Source organism: Xenopus laevis, chromosome 6S, assembly GCF_017654675.1.
Source record: "Xenopus laevis strain J_2021 chromosome 6S, Xenopus_laevis_v10.1, whole genome shotgun sequence".
NCBI lineage: Eukaryota > Metazoa > Chordata > Amphibia > Anura > Pipidae > Xenopus > Xenopus laevis.
The window spans coordinates 72204004-72220836 of record NC_054382.1 but is presented as its reverse complement, the minus strand read 5'-3'; the positions used below and the strand labels follow the sequence as shown (position 1 = coordinate 72220836).

At 39.8% G+C, this 16833-nt stretch overlaps 1 protein-coding gene across 1 annotated transcript in view; it reads right to left on the bottom strand.

Annotated features, from left to right (window-relative positions):
- XB5872372.S (pyrimidine-specific ribonucleoside hydrolase rihA S homeolog) overlaps positions 1-16833 on the bottom strand; it is a gene marked incomplete at its 5' end in the record, with an annotated part of 60423 nt that overhangs the window by 16280 nt on the left and 27310 nt on the right. The window contains 1 exon segment of the mRNA NM_001086001.1: positions 1642-1752.

Below are 16833 nucleotides of genomic sequence, written 5' to 3'. Positions count from 1 at the left end.
TAGTGGGCGCCCCTAGGCCAACTACCGTTTGTCGCCCCATGTCCCCTTCAGGTGGACAGGAGCAATGGGGATTGGGGCACAGGAAATTAAAATCCCCAGTGTTTTTGAACCAGTGTCAGTGTGGTTGGGCAGCATGCCGTCCCCCTAAAATCCTGCTGCCCTAGGCCCTGGCCTAGGTGGCCTTTCCACAAATCCGGGCCTGCTGAAATCCAATTCTCAAAAGAGCAAACAGATTTTTTTATATTCAATTTTGAAATATGACATGGGGTTAGACATATTGACGGTTTCCCAGCTGCCCAAGTCATGTGACTTGTGCCTGCACTTTAGGATGGAACTACTTTCTGGCAGGCTGTTATTTCTCCTTTCTGGCAGGCTGTTATTTATCCTACTTAATGTAACTGAATCAGTCTCAGTGGGACTGGGCTTTTATTATTGAGTGTTGTTTTTAGATCTACTAGGGAGCTGTTATCTTGTGTTAGAGAGCTGCTATCTGGTTACCTTTCCATTGTTCTTTTGTTAGGCTGCTGGGAGGGGGAAAGGGAGCGGGGTGATATCACTCCAGATTGCAGTACAGCAGTAAAGAATGACTTAAGTTTATAAGAGCACAAGTCACATGACTGGGGCAGCTGGGAAACTCACAATATGTCTACCGCCATGTGAGATTTCAAAATTAAATATAAAAAAAATCTGTTTGCTCTTTTGAAAAATTGATTTCAGTGCAGAATTCTGCTGGAGCAGCACTATTAACTGATGCGTTTTGAAAAAGAAAAAAAACATGTTTTCCCATGACAGTATCCCTTTAAATACATTTTAATTTTGCTGATCCAGAGGTTCCCTGTATCTAACACATACTGTACATATAGAAATACAGAAGCAGTACTGTCTCCTGTGGGGAATGTGCTGCTGCAGCATACTCATTAGGGCTTATTTACATCCACAACTGTGGTCCCCATAAATTCCCCGGGGTCAATTGTGTCAAAATACACTCCTTAAACTTCTGTATAGTTGCCCTTGACACCATTCAGTCCTTCCTGCCCTCCTTCCAAATCCAGAGCTGCTGCACCTATTGAGGTAAGAGAACCATAGAGCTACCGCCGTCAATAGCTGCAGTATGCATGTGTGTGAGTGCAGAGGTCACTCACACACTGGACATAGGGTTGCCACCTTTTTATTAAATTTCCAACGGCCAGTGGTGGGGGTGGAAACAAAAGGGGCGGACCGTGATGTAAAAGGTGTAGAGAAAAAGTTTTGAGCGAATTGGGAAAGGTCAACTTTTAAAAAAAAAATAAACTCTTATTATCCAGTCATACAATAAATAAGTCTGGAGATATTAGAGGTAATTTTGGGGTGAAAACTGCTGATATTGAATTATTAACCTTAGTAAAGAAATGCAGTTTCAGTGATATTTCTAACCTGACTGCACTGTGTATGAACTTTTGATTTATAGCTTTAGATAAGGATATGGCTTAACATTTCAGAGTACAGTACAGTTTCACACACATACCTTGTTATTAAACACTGGAACTCAGGCAGTCCTTCAGGGAGAAAATGTTTCACTAGATGTCTATAGAGCAGATTTATTCAGTAAGAGAATGTTTCCCAGCAGATCTTCCAAACTTGTGCTATTGTTTTCACAATTTCCTTTCTTCTCACGTTTGGCTTTAGTCACAGTTTCTTCTCCTTGCCTAGTGTTTATTGGTGTAACCTTCTGATCGGCTCAGTCCACTTTTTGCTCCTCTTCTGTAGGAAGCTCTGGAATAATCAGATGATGCTGTCAAGGGTCTGCTATTTATCTCTTTCTTGGCTTCTTAGAAAGTGGGGAGGGGCATTTCAAAAAAGTGCAAAGTCAAACCACTCCCTGAATGTATTTGCCAAGTTTTAGGGCAGAACAACTCTTCTGCCTGCACTCTTGAAGAATAACAGGTTCCAGAGCTTTCAAGGTAAATAAAAATGCTCACATTATATTAAACTATGTTATATGGATTTCCTATTATATTATTTTATATGTATGTATGTCTATGTATTCCATATTCCAACAACCTACATATTTCATAAAATGTTACTATGGCTATGTACAAATGGTGCTAAAATACTTCAAATTCCACCTGCCATTAAGTAATACAAAGCTCTTGTGCAAAATCAGATGTAATGATCCCCAGTAGTAAAGCCTAATATGTACAGTCGATAACAAAATTACTCCTATGAACCAAAATCTAACAAAAAAAAAGGGGGTAGATCTTATATGATTAGGGTTGCCACCTGGCTGGTATTTTATAGGCCTAGCCGGTAAAACACCGGCCACGGCCGATATTCCAAATTTACCGGCAATGTAGTTGCCGGTAAATTTGTAATACCCTTAAGATTAGCCCTTGGATCGTCTCCAATCTAACAAAAAAATTAGAGCTTGACAAATAAAAAGAAATTTTAAAGATGCCCGCAGGTTTGGATACACTGTATATACAAAAAGAAGACAACTGAGATAAGTAGAGTTTGTGGCTCTGAAGCAGGTCCGGACTGAGAATTAAAATAGGCCCTGCCATTTCAGATACACAGAGGCACAATCAGCCCATACAGAGGCCTAAACAGCCCCCACCAGCCCACTAAATACTGACTTTCTATGGCACCTTATAGCAGCCTCCCTGGCAGATTGCCAGTCAGGGACAGCTATGAAGTCTCGTAGCCCCTTCCCCCCCACTCTCTTGCAAACCAGTTCAGGCAGACGGACAAAGTCCAATACAAAGTAACATTAAGATACACACTTAAAACTTCACCTTTAATGATTACTATTAAAACCATAAATTCACTGGGCCACACAGCAAACCAGACTATAAAGTCAAATACAGACTCACTGCTATTAACCAATGTTGGCAGTGCACGACTTTTGCCTTATCAACATACATTTAAAAACTGACAATAGGTGGAAGATGAGGGATTGTTGACACCGCTAAATCTTGCAAACTGCCGATGCAGTGATGCGCAATTGCATAGTTAAATACGGTAAATTCCGTGACAACCCACTCCCTTTTACCAAGCCCGCTGCCCTGTGCCCAATTCTACCTGTCTACGTGGGGAACTGATGGGAGCTAGATCACCCCCCGTCCACCTATGCTGTAAGCACCTATGCCCCTGAAGAAGCCGTATTTGCAGTGAAATGCGTAGGGCAGCATAGGTGGATGGTGGGGGATCTAGCTCCCATCCGTTCCCCGCGTAGACAGGTAGAATTAGGCACAGGGGAGCAGGCTTGGTAAAAGGGAGTGGGTTGTCACGGAATTTACCGTATTTAACTATGCAATTGCGCATCAGTACTTAGGCAGTTCGCAAGATTTAGCGGTGCCAACAATCCCTCATCTTCCACCTATTGTCAGTTTTTAAATGTATGTTTTTAAGGCAAAAGTCCTGCACTGTCAACATTGGTTAATAGCAATGAGTCTGTATTTGACTTAGTCTGGTTTGCTGTGTGGGCATGGCCCAGTGAATTTATGGTTTTAATCATTAACCTTTTACCTGCCAAGAACGTAGGTACTACGTTCGTGCAGGGAAAAGCCCTAACTGCCAAGCACGTAGTACCTACGTTCTTGGCTGTAAAGGGCTCCTCTCTACATCAGCGGCAGAGGATTGCCGCTTCAGCAGAGGGTGGTCACGTGGGTCCTGCGACGCGATCGTCGCAGGATCCGCCTTCCATTATGCAGACACGTGTCTGCTCCTTGTGCTGCGTCTCCTCTGCCTGTTCCAGCCAGCCTGCGACTTCCTGCTGCATGGACTTTGCTATAGGACCCCCCTTGGCTGCCCAGGACCCTCCTGGACTTCAGAATGGTAGGTGGCCTTTATGTAACACTTATACACTCATTTACATAAACATCCATGTACACAATACACATTTTACCAAGTTAGCTTTATTCTTTTTCTTTTCAGGCTTTTTTTTGCAATTTTATATTTGTCAGAATGTGTACTTTATAAAAAGATATGGTTTTGGGAGGGTCTTGTGGCACAATACACAGTCACTGGTCTATGTTCACAGAAGGCAAAAAGACAGTGGAGAAAATTCAATTACACTAATTTTTTGGGGGTCTGCACATGCCAGCTGCTTTGGTATATCTATGCACATTGGGCATCAAACTGTTCAGTAGACCCTTGGCATCAATATTTAGGGTGTTTTACAATTGTATATAAGAAATTGGGTGAAATAAATGAGGCCAATTGCAATATTTTTACCGCTGCCTTAAGTGAAGCTTTGCAGTAAGGTAGTTTGGAGTAGAAAGACATAATTACCCATTTTAGATTTGTCAGAATGTGTACTTCCCAAAAATATTTGGTTTTGGGGGTCTATGTGCTGTTAGGAGGGTCTTTTGGCAAATAATACGCAGTCATGGGTCATTCTTCACAGAAGGCAAAAAGACAGCGGAGAAAATTCAAATACACAAATTTTTTGGGGGTCCGCACATGCCAGCTGCTATGGTATATCTATGCACATTGGGCATCAAAGTGCTAAGTAGAACCCTGGTGTCAATATTTAGTGTGTTTTACAATTGTATGTAAGAAATTGGGTGAGATAAATGTGGCCAATTGCAATATTTTTAGACAATTTTCAGAAATATCATAAAAACCGCTGCCTTTAGCGTAGCTTTGCAGTAAGTTAGTTTGGAGTAGAAAGACATAATTACCCATTTAAGATTCGTCAGAATGTGTACTTTCCAAAAATATATGGCTTTTAGGGGTCACCATAACTTTTTGCAGCTTTTATCCCATATAAAACTGGTAATGTTTGGAAATTTGTGTAAATGTAAGGCATCAATTAAGTATGCACAAGGTAGATTCTGGGGTCTTTACATGCCATGTACTTCGATAATCCTATGTACATTGGGCATCAAACTGTTCAGAGGACCCCAGGCTTTCATATTTGGGGTGATTTATCTTGATACCTAATAGTATGTACGAAATAAGGTGCTGCACGGTGGAAGTTTTGAGGTGATTTTTGGAAATGTCACTAACATTGCCAAATTTAGGAAAGATATGCAGCTTGGTGCTTTGGGGTAGAAAGACATGCATCATTTTGAGGCCCCTATATGCCACGGGCTTAGGTACACCTATACATATTGGACATCAAACTGTTCAGCAGACCCCAGGCTTTCATATTTGGGGTCATTTGTCTTTGATTTGTCAAAGATTTGCGGCTTGGTGTTTTGGGGTAGAAAGCCATGCATACCCAATTTAGATTCGGGGAATGTGTACTTTCTGAAAATATATGGTTTTCTGTGGTGAACATACTTTTTTATACCTTTGTCCACCCCAAAATGATGTAAATGTGTTGATTTTGCAGTACCCGAAATTATATGGGGGGTCTTCCTTTTGAGGCCCCTATATGCCACGTGCTTAGGTACACCTATACATATTGGACATCAACTGTTCAGCAGACCCCAGGCTTTCATATTTGTGGTAATTTGTCTTGATAACTAATGGTATGTTCAATATAAGTTGCTGCAGGGTGGAAGTTTTGAGGTGATTTTTGGAAATATCCCCAAAATTGCCAAAAGATTTGCGACTTGGTACTTTGGGGGAGAAAGACATGCATACCCAATTTAGATTTGGGGGAATGTGTATTTTCTAAAAAATATATGGTTTTCTGGGGTGAACGTACTTTTTTCTACCTTTGCCCACCCCAAAATGATGTAAATGTGTTGATTTTGCAGTACCCGAAATGATAGATCAAATGGGGGGTCTTCCATTTGAGGCCCCTACATTCCACGGGCTTAGGTACACCTATAAATATTGGACATCTAACTGTTCAGCAGACCCCAGGCTTTCATATTTGGGGTCATTTGTCTTGATTACTAATGGTATGTTCGATATAAGATGCTGCAGGGTGGAAGTTTTGAGCTGATTTTTGGAAATGTCCCCAAAATTGCCAAATTTAGGAAAGATTTGCGGCTTTGTACTTTGGGGTAGAAAGACATGCATACCAATACAATTTAGATTCGGGGGAATGTGTACTTTCTGAAAATATATGGTTTTCTGGGGTGAACCTACTGTTACTGGAATGTTTGGCCTTGAAATCAGAAGTATGCCATTTTGTGGAGCGGTGCTTTGGAAATTTGCAAAATGTTCAAAAATGGTCTAGCAATAAAAGTTGTTAAGTATGGAATATGGTTGCAGAAACATACGGGGAAATGTGATAAAAGTCGCAAAGAGAAAAACAATTCACATAAATAAAAATTTGCATTTCATATTGTAATACTCTCATTAGTCTCTTATTGCACAGAAAATTTTAATTGCACACTGTACAGTTTTAAGAAGTGCTTGGTGTCCAAAGTGGGTCCTTGTAACGACCACGTTATCAGGAACCTTGTCCAGCGAAAGTTACCACGGATGCACAGGTGAACCCTGTGGGTTCCAGTGTTCACCAACGCCCTTTTGGGGCCCCGGGCTTTCTGCTGCGGAAGCCAACAAGGAAGTGCCTAGCAGGAACGTAAGTGGGGTACTGGCAGGGATGAAGAGAAGGCATAATCAGAGTCAGGCGAAGAGTTCAAGGCAGGCGGCAATAAACGTAGACAAAAATCAGGCAGAAGTCAAAACCAGGAATCCAAGATTCCAAATAAATGCTTGAGCAGGTACATGTAAACTGAATCCTAGCTTGGGCACATACAAAATGGCGAGCAGGCTCTTTAAGGAGGATTTGGCGCCAAGTTTGAATTTAGCGCCTTCGGATGACGTCATAACGCCCATCGTCAAGGAGTCCTAATGCGCACAACCCGGAAGTGCGCGCCTGTGCACAAGGACCCGAGAGGAGACGCGCCCAGGGAGGTATGGGAACGAAGAGATCTCCTGGCACATCTTACAGTCCTAATCTTTTGGAGCAAACATAACTTTTCCTGTTAGACGTGTTATTACATACACTGTGCACTGGTGTAAAAGATGAAATTAAAAGTCTTTCTTCCACTGTCGAAAGTGAGCACTAAACAGTTTGCGTGTTCGCAAAAGCTATGTTAAATTCACACAAAAACAAACATTTACAAATTGCAATTTGTTCCTACATTACCAACTTTTATTATATTTCTCCAATAATGTTAAATGCACAGAGTTTATAATATTATTCATAATCTTTTAAGACAAGAATGCCAAAAAAATATGCAGGTTAATTATCACTTGGGAAAACTGCTGGTGCTAGGGTAATTAGACTGTATGATTAGGAAGTGATTAACAGTGGTGCAAGCATTGATCTATGACATTGGTTCCCAAACTGTATTGCAGCCCACATTAAAGCAGGTTTTAATGAAATTGGAGTGCTGTCTATGGATATATATTCGTGTATTATGGAGGACGGAGCCCTTGTGAACAGGCTTAATGACATGCACCCAAAAAGACTGTGGGCTAAAAAAAGTAAGTGCGGTTTAACTGGAATTACTTGCAGCCCGCACCCCCAGGGGTAGTAGCTAATTAGCCTGAAGTCCAGTTAGGGTAAGATTTGAGGAGAATGCCTATTTGCTCTTCTAGATAAACGTGAAAGCCCAGCCTGAAGATTATTTAGAGGGAAATTGTTTCCTTTATTTTCAGTCCTAGATATTCTAAAAGCTATGATTGAATGACTGATGATTGTTTCTTTTCAATGATTTTAATTTGCATTTTTAAACTTATACTGAATAGACAACACATTATATGAATAGCTTTATAAACAGCTGGAGTATAAGGCGGAAGGAGCATGATAAAAGAGTGGCCCCCAAGGAGGAAAACAGTATAATAAAACCAAAGGGTTAAATCAAAGGTTATCGAGTATTGGCACTATAAAGATGATCAATAAGTACAGTCTGATAATTCAGATGAGGTTCCATGTAAAAAGAAATCATTCTAGCAGCTATGGAAGAACGTGACAAGACTGATACTCATTTCATGAACAAATGCTCCTGGAGAAAAATGGCAAAATAAATCTTGTTTTCGTGCTGTTTTTGGTTTATATTTTCCCTTTAAGGTATAACTGTAATAGATAGAACAGGTATATAGAGTGTTTACTCCTGCAATATATTACTAAAACTTGTATGAGAAATATTCTGCTGTAGTACCATTGTGAGTTTTTTTAGGAATTTACATCTGTAGAATTATAGGGATCATATAGGTAGAAATTCACCTACAACTATTAAACTGCCTTACATAATGTGCTTACTCTTACTTGCATATATCTATACACTGCATACATTATTATGTTTTTGGATTATGGGTAAAACATGGGTAATTTCATAACATTTATGCACATTGCAATCCATTTTTGATGATTAATCAGTACCTGATTTGGCATTTTATTGCCCCATGTATGGTGCCCACCAATGTGCCTGCAGACTGATTTTTGACCGGATATCAATCAGGCAGGAGTACATCCAGCACATTGATTCTGTCCTTGTCTGATTATCCATAGGCTCCTCTGCAGGGGTGGATCAAGCAGACCGGCACCCTAATCAGCCCCTGTACGAGCGTACATTTGCATGCTCAATGACGTTGTGGGGGGGGAGTAAGCAAAGCTGGACTACGAGTAGGCAGAAGACCCTTTCAAAAGGTACCTGCCCTGCGCCCTAGGCAGGTGTCTCTTCTGCCTACTCCTAGTTCTGGCCCTGCCCCTCTGTATGTGTAGAATGTTGGCCCTAGGGGCCTGTTGGATCTGCTCTATTTTAGGGTGCCAGGATAATGACTTCACACAGACTGATCTTTAAATAAGTGGTATTTATTTACAAAGGAACTAAAAGGTATAACATAAAAAGGAAACTAACTAAGATGGAGGGAGGTAGAAAGGGATAGAGAAAGATGCAATGGAGGGGAGTGGAAAGTGACTAACTAACAAGGTATTTACAATGCTCTTTATATACACATAAGGAAGACCATTCAAACAAACATACTACCCTTTTCCCAAAACAGCCACACCCAAAAGACAGTCCCAGCCAATCAGGTCGATGTTAGCTGTTCTTGAAGATGGTTCATCTCTTCTTAGATAGACAAGGGACTGAAATCAAGTCAAGGATGCACTGTGAAAGAAATCCCATAATCCAATGCTCCAGGTGTCCCTTTGTTGATCCAGCAGAGTGTCATTCCCTTGGGAACTCTTGCTATCCCTGCACCCACACGAGTATGTCCAGGTATTTGCATCTCTTTGATATGGACATTATTGTAGCTGCAAGGATTGTTTTATGGCAGGATGACTGTTGTCCAGGCTTGCACCTTCACAGTTGCCATTGATGGAAAGGCAGATATCTGTTAACCCATTGCGTGTATGGGTTATTGTTGACTATCCAAAATTCAGTACTACAGGGCCAATGAACTGATCGGTACAGTTTGAACCAGAATGTGGGTGGTAACATGAGTCCCAGAGCTGCTCACCTGGAGACCTCAACCTAACTGGTGACTTCAAAGAGAAAGAACAATATAATTGTAGTGGGAAATGCAAATAACAATAAAAACTCATTGTTGTTCAGTTGCTATGTACAAATTTGCATCAAGGTTAGTAAATGTAGCTAAACAATACAATAAAAGCATGGTACAACCAGCAACTGTGTGTTCTCTGAGATGGACTAAAAAGCTGTAACAACATTTATTTCTAAAAGTGCTTATAAAATCTCTATAGTTGGAAATGCAAATAACAATAAAAACTCATTGTTGTTTGGTTGCTTTGTACAAATTTGCATCTAGGTTATGTGACAGGGTGTTTGGGAAACACCACTGTCTTAGAGCAAAAGACACACAAAAGAGTGCATTTAAACTGCATTGTATGTGCTGCAAAGGAATATTTGGCTCAGGTAGGGTTAATATTCCCTATCAGCCAGGTAATTAAGTGGCAGCTGAGAGAGGATCTACCTGGCAATGTAAAAGGGCTGTGTGAGCACAGTTCAGGGCTCTCCAGGGAAGTGAGGGGCTGTGAGAGACAGAGCTGGGCAGAAGCAGCTTTGCTGCCAGCAAGAGAGTTCCAGAGCTTGGAGCCTAAATCCCTTGTGGGGAAAGAAAGAGAAAAGGACTGGCAGAGGCTGGTGAGTCTGAGTCTCAGGAGGGTAAGCCAGCAGGGCTGAGTGTGAAGCCCAAATACTTCAAGGTGCAAGAGGGTGAGAGTTTCCCTTGATGGTGAGCGACCAGAGGTGGGAAAACCCTGAATGTTTTGCAGTGTATTTACTGAACTGTACCCTGCATGTTCTACAGTGAAGTTGAACTGTAACCTGAACATTTTTCTGTTGCCTTTTCGTTGGAATGTCCAGTGCTTAATAAACCTGTGTTTTTTGTCTGAAGCCTTGGTGTCCCTGTCTCTAAGCTCAAAAATCCTACGCTACCTGTCTACCAAACGCTAATTCCCCCATAAAAGTGCATGTGCAGGCCAGTGGCATGTCACAGTTAGTAAATGACAGCTAAACAATACAATAAAAACATGGCACAACCAGCACTATGTGTTCTCTGAGATGGACTAAAAAGCTGTAAAACATTTATTTATAAAAGTGCTTATAAAATCTCTATACTCCACCTACCAAAGGGAATGTAGAGCCACAGAACAAACAAATACCTAAAGATACCTAAAAATATATAGCTATAAATAGCTATAAAGAAAAGAAATAAGAATGCACTGAATCCATCATCTGAAACATAAGCTGTTTTATTCAGTTGTTCAGAGCTTTAAAGGCACATGAATTTAAGTTTTCAACAGAACCAAATCTGCAGGTACATGAGATCGGCCCAAAAATGCCTGCTTTTGTGTTTTTTCAGGCTGATCTCTGCTACGTGTATCTGTCAGTGCAGATACATAGAGAATATTTTTAGGGCTAAACTCTGCTCAGTTTACCTGCTGTACTTGTCAGTGCAGATATGTGGAGCTGTGGAAGAGAGTGGATCTGCTTCTTTCCGCCTGCCTAAAGAATGCTCTGCCTAAGCAGTCATCAAGCTTTGTGTGGCAAGGGCAAGTATATGATGCCCTGCAAAAATTAACCCTTAGTATTTTATAAGAATGTACAGCTTTGCGTATTTGATTTGGGATTCGGCTGAATCCCAGCACTGGATCTAGACAAATTCAGTGCATTCTTAGTACTTGTCAATGGAGATACACAGAGCTATAGAAGAGAGCGGATCTGCTTCTCTCTGTCTACCTAAAAATGCAGGCTGAGAGCAGTGGAGGCAACACTCTGTGTGCCCTTGCCCTTAGGATAATGTTGCATGCAGCAAGTATGCATTTTCTGGCTGAGATCTGCCCTGTGAGTGCAGTGACAGGAGGATTGCATATCTGTAACTGCACACATAGAAAGGGAGCTAGAGGGTCAAATCAGCAGTTTTCTGCCGATGGAGGAAAATCAATGGCAGAAAAACCATACCTCCAAAAATGTTGGAAATAAAAAGAGGGACAAAAGTGCTGAAATTGACCACGCCCATTTTGTGGCCACACCCCCTAATTGCCATGTTCATTTTACAACATTTGGCAGGTTATGAAAGTTTAAACATATCTCTGTGTTTTTTTTTTTTTTTTCAGTTTTTACTTTTGCCAATGAAGGTGAATTGCCCTTTAAGCCGTCAGTCTAACTTTTCCCAAGGTACCGGTTATCTTATCTTGTTACAATTACTTATTTCCGTATCTCAAAATTGTTACAACATTATCTTATCTCCTGCTGTGGCTGTTCTGGGCTCTCTGCCAAAAGCCAATTGAGTTAGAAACTTTGTTTCTTTTTCTGGCTGTTCAGTGCAGAGAAAAACAGGAATTTCCAGTACAAAAGAGGGCCTCAGGTTGATCTGTCAAAAGAGGGACTGTCCCTCTAAAAACGGGACAGTTAGGAGGTATGCCATGGTTATGCCACCACACTTCTGCCTGGGGGAATGGCTGTGCTGGGCACCATGCTCCAGAAAAATAATTTGATGCAAGATGCACAGCGCAGCCTCATGGGGGCGCAAGACCACAGGGACTTGTTTCAGCCCGTGTCCTGTAGTGGTGTCTATGTGCTTACCTCCTCCTTTCCTCTTATGAATATAGTGCTTCAGTATGCAGGCAGAAATGTATTTATAGTACAGAGACTTTACTTGTGGCAATTTAGGGACTCAAAAAGTTAGCATGAAAAGTGAACATTTTTTGTCTTTGTGTACTGGCTTCTTTTAATTAAATGACCCCTATTTTTTTGGACTTCAGTCAACATAAAAAAAAAAAAAACAGTCTCCAAAATTAAGACCATGCTCTTTCTGTTAAATGTGGCCAGCTGTTTACATGTATTAAGCTGGCCATACACCTAAACATTTGCTTGTTTATCAAGGTTGCTAAATGAGCAGATTTTTGCACGATATGGCCATCTTGTTTTGGCAGATATTGATCTGATTCAATCGTATCACAGTAGGTTCCCGTGCAAGCTGCCGACTCTCATGTCATAGAGGTACCCCTCAATGTGGATCAAGGAACCTTTTCACCCGTTGCCCCTAAAATGGTACTGTTGAAGTGCTAGCCACTTTTTTCCTCCTGAGTGGAGTGAAGTAGACCCTCACTTGCTAAACTAGCTGACATATTCCTATTTCTCATCAACTAAGGTGAGCCATTCATTAGCCACAGAAGGGTGGGCCGACTACTCATTTCCTTATATGAAGTGAATATTCTCCCTCCTGATTGACATTGAGGGACACATTCTAAAAGAACTTTCCAGTAGGGAAACTCCCTGACCCATGGTGCCATCTAGTGACTGGAGTGGGTAACAACTGTAAACACAAAATGTATTAAAACCATGTTAACGTGCAAATGCTATGTGATCTATTGGTATGCTTACAACTCATTTTGTAATATAGGTTCTACGGTACACTGTTGCAGTAACTCATAGAAGCTAGCTTTGATTACACTTTTGCAAGTTAGTCAATTAAAGCTACTTGGTGATTTAATACACTACAGTTCATCTCCTGTGTTAGTTCTAAACTGCACCATAGTATTAAAAGTTTTCATTAAAGTTGACCTGTCACCCAGACTCAAAAATCTGTATAATAAAAGTCCTTTTCAAATTAAACATAAAATCCAATTTCTATTTTTATTAAAGCATTCATAGCTGTTGTAAACTAATTTAAAAATCTCAGCTGTCAATCAAATATTGTCTGCTCATCCTCTATGCCTTAGGCATAGAGGCGGGGCAAGCAATTACTTTCACTTTCCATTCAACACTTCCTAGATGTCACTGCACTCTCCTGTTCTCTTCACCATTTAATTATGTAGCCAGGGCATGGGGATGGACATCGGGTCCCCCATTCTGGTGCACAAACAAGATTCTGAGATGATGCAAGGCGTTTTTTAATAACAAATTGGCTTCTGCCTGCTTGTTATAATTATGAATTCCCAGACTGAAGAAAGAAGATTCAAATAATTTATATTGTGTAATTAAAGTTCATTTTGCTTGACTAATGTAATAAAATAGGATTTTGAATAATTTTTTGGGTGACGGGTCCCCTTTAAATATAGCAGCCAGAGATTTGGTTTTTTGTCTTTGAAACTAAGTGGTGGCTTATAATAAATACATAATAAATATATTATGTGGAAGGAGGGTGTTTTTTGTTTGGGAACTGGGGTGGCTACCTTTGAAATGGTTAGCAGATCCATTGATAGCTAAGCTATCAATGGAAACAATTTCAAAGGTAGCCACCTAGTTCCTAAACAAAAAACACCCTCCTTCCACTTGAGGGAAGTCAGGCCAGTAGAATGAGTCAAATGCTTATGCTGGATAGCTGTGTGTTATGTTGCTGAAGTTGTAGTTTTAACAGTCCTCTACCTATTATGTGCAGATTTGTTCTGTTAAATTCTGGCTGTATTATCCTATTATTACATAGATTATCTAAAATTAATATATAATGGTGGCATGTAAATTCCCAGTGATTATACTATACTTTAAGAATAATAAAGGAAACTGAGATTCTCAGCCTTATTTCAGCTGTAGTAATATTACAGTAAAATATAATTACTGTACATAGTGGGAATATAATATATTATTTGACAGCTGTGTTTCTAAAAGAAATTGTTCCAAGAATAAGGAATTACTTGAGCAAAAAATAGCATTAAATTATCTGTTGAAAAGCACAATGAAATATAGAGCTTAGTAAATAAGCATATGCTTCATCATACAAGTGCCCACAGTCTTCTTTACTGGCTCACTTAGCCCTGATATACAGTAGTGTAACTATGGGGGTTGAGGCCCCAAGGCTAAATTTTTTCCCCTTGGGTGAAATTGCATGTGACCTGTGAAAAAATCGTGACTAACCTGCGATTGCTCATGAACCGCATGTTACTCATGCCCACCCCATGTTACTCGCAGACCCCCCCTGTGGGCGCAGGGTCTACTTCATCTGTAGTTATGTCTCTGCTTCTACAGCATTCTCTCATCTTACAGTAAGGCAAGAGGGCATAATACCTAAGGTTTATTGTGTGATACCATTGCAGACTTATTTAGGTATTTCAGAGTTCTGTGCTCAAACTTCACAGAATAAGTTTTATTTTTAGCATAATTCCACACCTTCCACAAGATTAATTTTCTTAATATATCAATGTTCCTCTAAAGGGGTAGGGCAGACACCCCTGTTTGGATGCTATAATTTCAGTTCTGGACTTGGAAGCAGTTTCTTTAGGTTAGGTTGCTGCATTATAGATGTATTATTTTGATTGTTTAAAATATTTTTACAATATTTCACTCTTTTAAATTACCTTATCTTTTTATGATTATAGTTCATAGTTCAGTACTGCAATATGGCCATATGTCTGTGTTTTTGTTGCCAAATCTATAATAATGATATGTAATAATAGACTATGAAAGTGAGTATTCTTTCATAGGCTAAAATATAACAAATTGCTTTGGGTGACTCCTCTTGCCTGTGATAACTGGCAGGTTTTTTTTAACTGTTGAGGATTTTGTTTTAGTATTTTATTAATAGGAAACATACACCTCCCATATTAATATAGACTAAATTGTGTTTGTGAATAAACAGGAGAATTCTAGATACAAATACTTATTACAGTGCATCTACAAATCACACATAGATAGCACTTCTTCATTATATAGTGTTATCTTTTTTTCAATGAAGTTTTAAATAAATTGGGTAAATAAAAAAGTGACACACATTGGGGCACATTTACTATGGGTTGAATATCGAGGGTTAATTAACCCTTGATATTCAACTATCAAAGTTAAATCCTTTGACTTCGAATATCGAAGTAGAAGGATTTACCGCAATTCCTACGATCGAACGATTAAATCCTTCGATCACATATTGCCTAGAAAGCCTAAGGGGACCTTCCCCATAGGCTAACATTGGTGCTCGGTAGGTTTTAGGTGGCGAAGTAGTTGGTCAAAGTTTTTTTTAAAGAGACAGTACTTCGACTATCGAATCGTCGAACGATTTTTAGTTCGAATCGTTCGATTCTAAGTCGTAGTCGAAGGTCAAAGTAGCCAATTTGATGGTTGAAATTCAATTTTTTCCTTCTAATCCTTCACTCGAGCTAAGTAAATGTGCCCCACATTATATCACAGGGCCCTGAGTTCACTGAGCCTTAATGGGAACACATCAACAAACATATTTATGACTTCTATCACATAAAAAAACTATTGTATGAAAGGGCAGACTCGCAATCCTACATGCAGGGAATGAGGGTTATTGGTGACAGGGACAGATTAGTATTTACTACAATCCTATATCAATTTTGTTGTAAGTAAAGGCACATATACCTTCCCTAAAATGGACTCTTCTGCTCCCCTTAGCAGCTAAGCATCACAAAGTTAGTTATAGATGCTTATCTATATATAAAGATATATTGCCAACATTACACTGTTAGCATATATAGAGATGTTTGAATATGTTTATCTAGAAAACATGCATTTTAATTTCTATGACAAAGATTACATAAAACCAAAAACAGATGGTCAAATGTATACAGAGCAGGCAGAATTTGCATTGGAAAGTATCCTTGCATGAATTTGAAAAAAAATATTGTGCAGTGTTAATTTAAGAATACATCTATGTGGTTGCCAGATTATGCCTCCTATCATTCTTTAACGTTAGATAATATACTGAAAAATTAGTTGTATTAGAGCAACATTTGGCTGGAGAAATACTCTTGTGAAAGGTACAGGTTTCCTTTCATATAAATGCTTTTATTATGCCTTCATATATCCAGAACAATTGTGTTTAACTAGTAATGCCTATGTTGGCATAGATTGAGAAAAGCTATGGTTGACTACACTTAGTTAAAATGATTTATAGGCTGGCTCATAGAGGTATAATCAAATACTCAAGATGATTTCAATCATGTGTGATGGCCTGGCACTTCATTTTCCGAAGTCGCCTGAAGTTGCCTCACGAGGAAACTTTGGGACTTCAGAAAACAAAGCACGCGAGTGCCATCCCACTGGCGATCTTTCACTATAGCCGGTGGGAAGGTAGGGGAAGGCAGTTTGAGGAGATAGTCGCCCCGAAGTAGAGGTGTTTTGTTGCCGGGGCTACTAAACTCCCCGAATCTGCCCGTATGCCTTTACCCTTAAATTGCAGTGGCCCACATGGATTTTAAATAACTGATAATGTGTGTGTATACTAGACTGAAAGGATGTTTGTGCAGAGAAGGTCTAGGTACAGGTCTAGGGCACATATTATATACACATGATTGAACAGCTTAGAAAAGAAAATCAGACATGTTTCAAGACTCTTTCAAGGCTCCTTTTCCGTTCTAATAAATTCATGAAATGTAAGTAGAGCTCTGTGAGCTGGCACTGCCAGAAAGAAAAAAAAGCATGTTCTGATACATATTTTTATGTCCGGCCACATATGCTTTTGTTTGTTAAATTATATCTAAATATTCTGTGTACAATGTCTGCTAAATCCATTGGGTTTGGT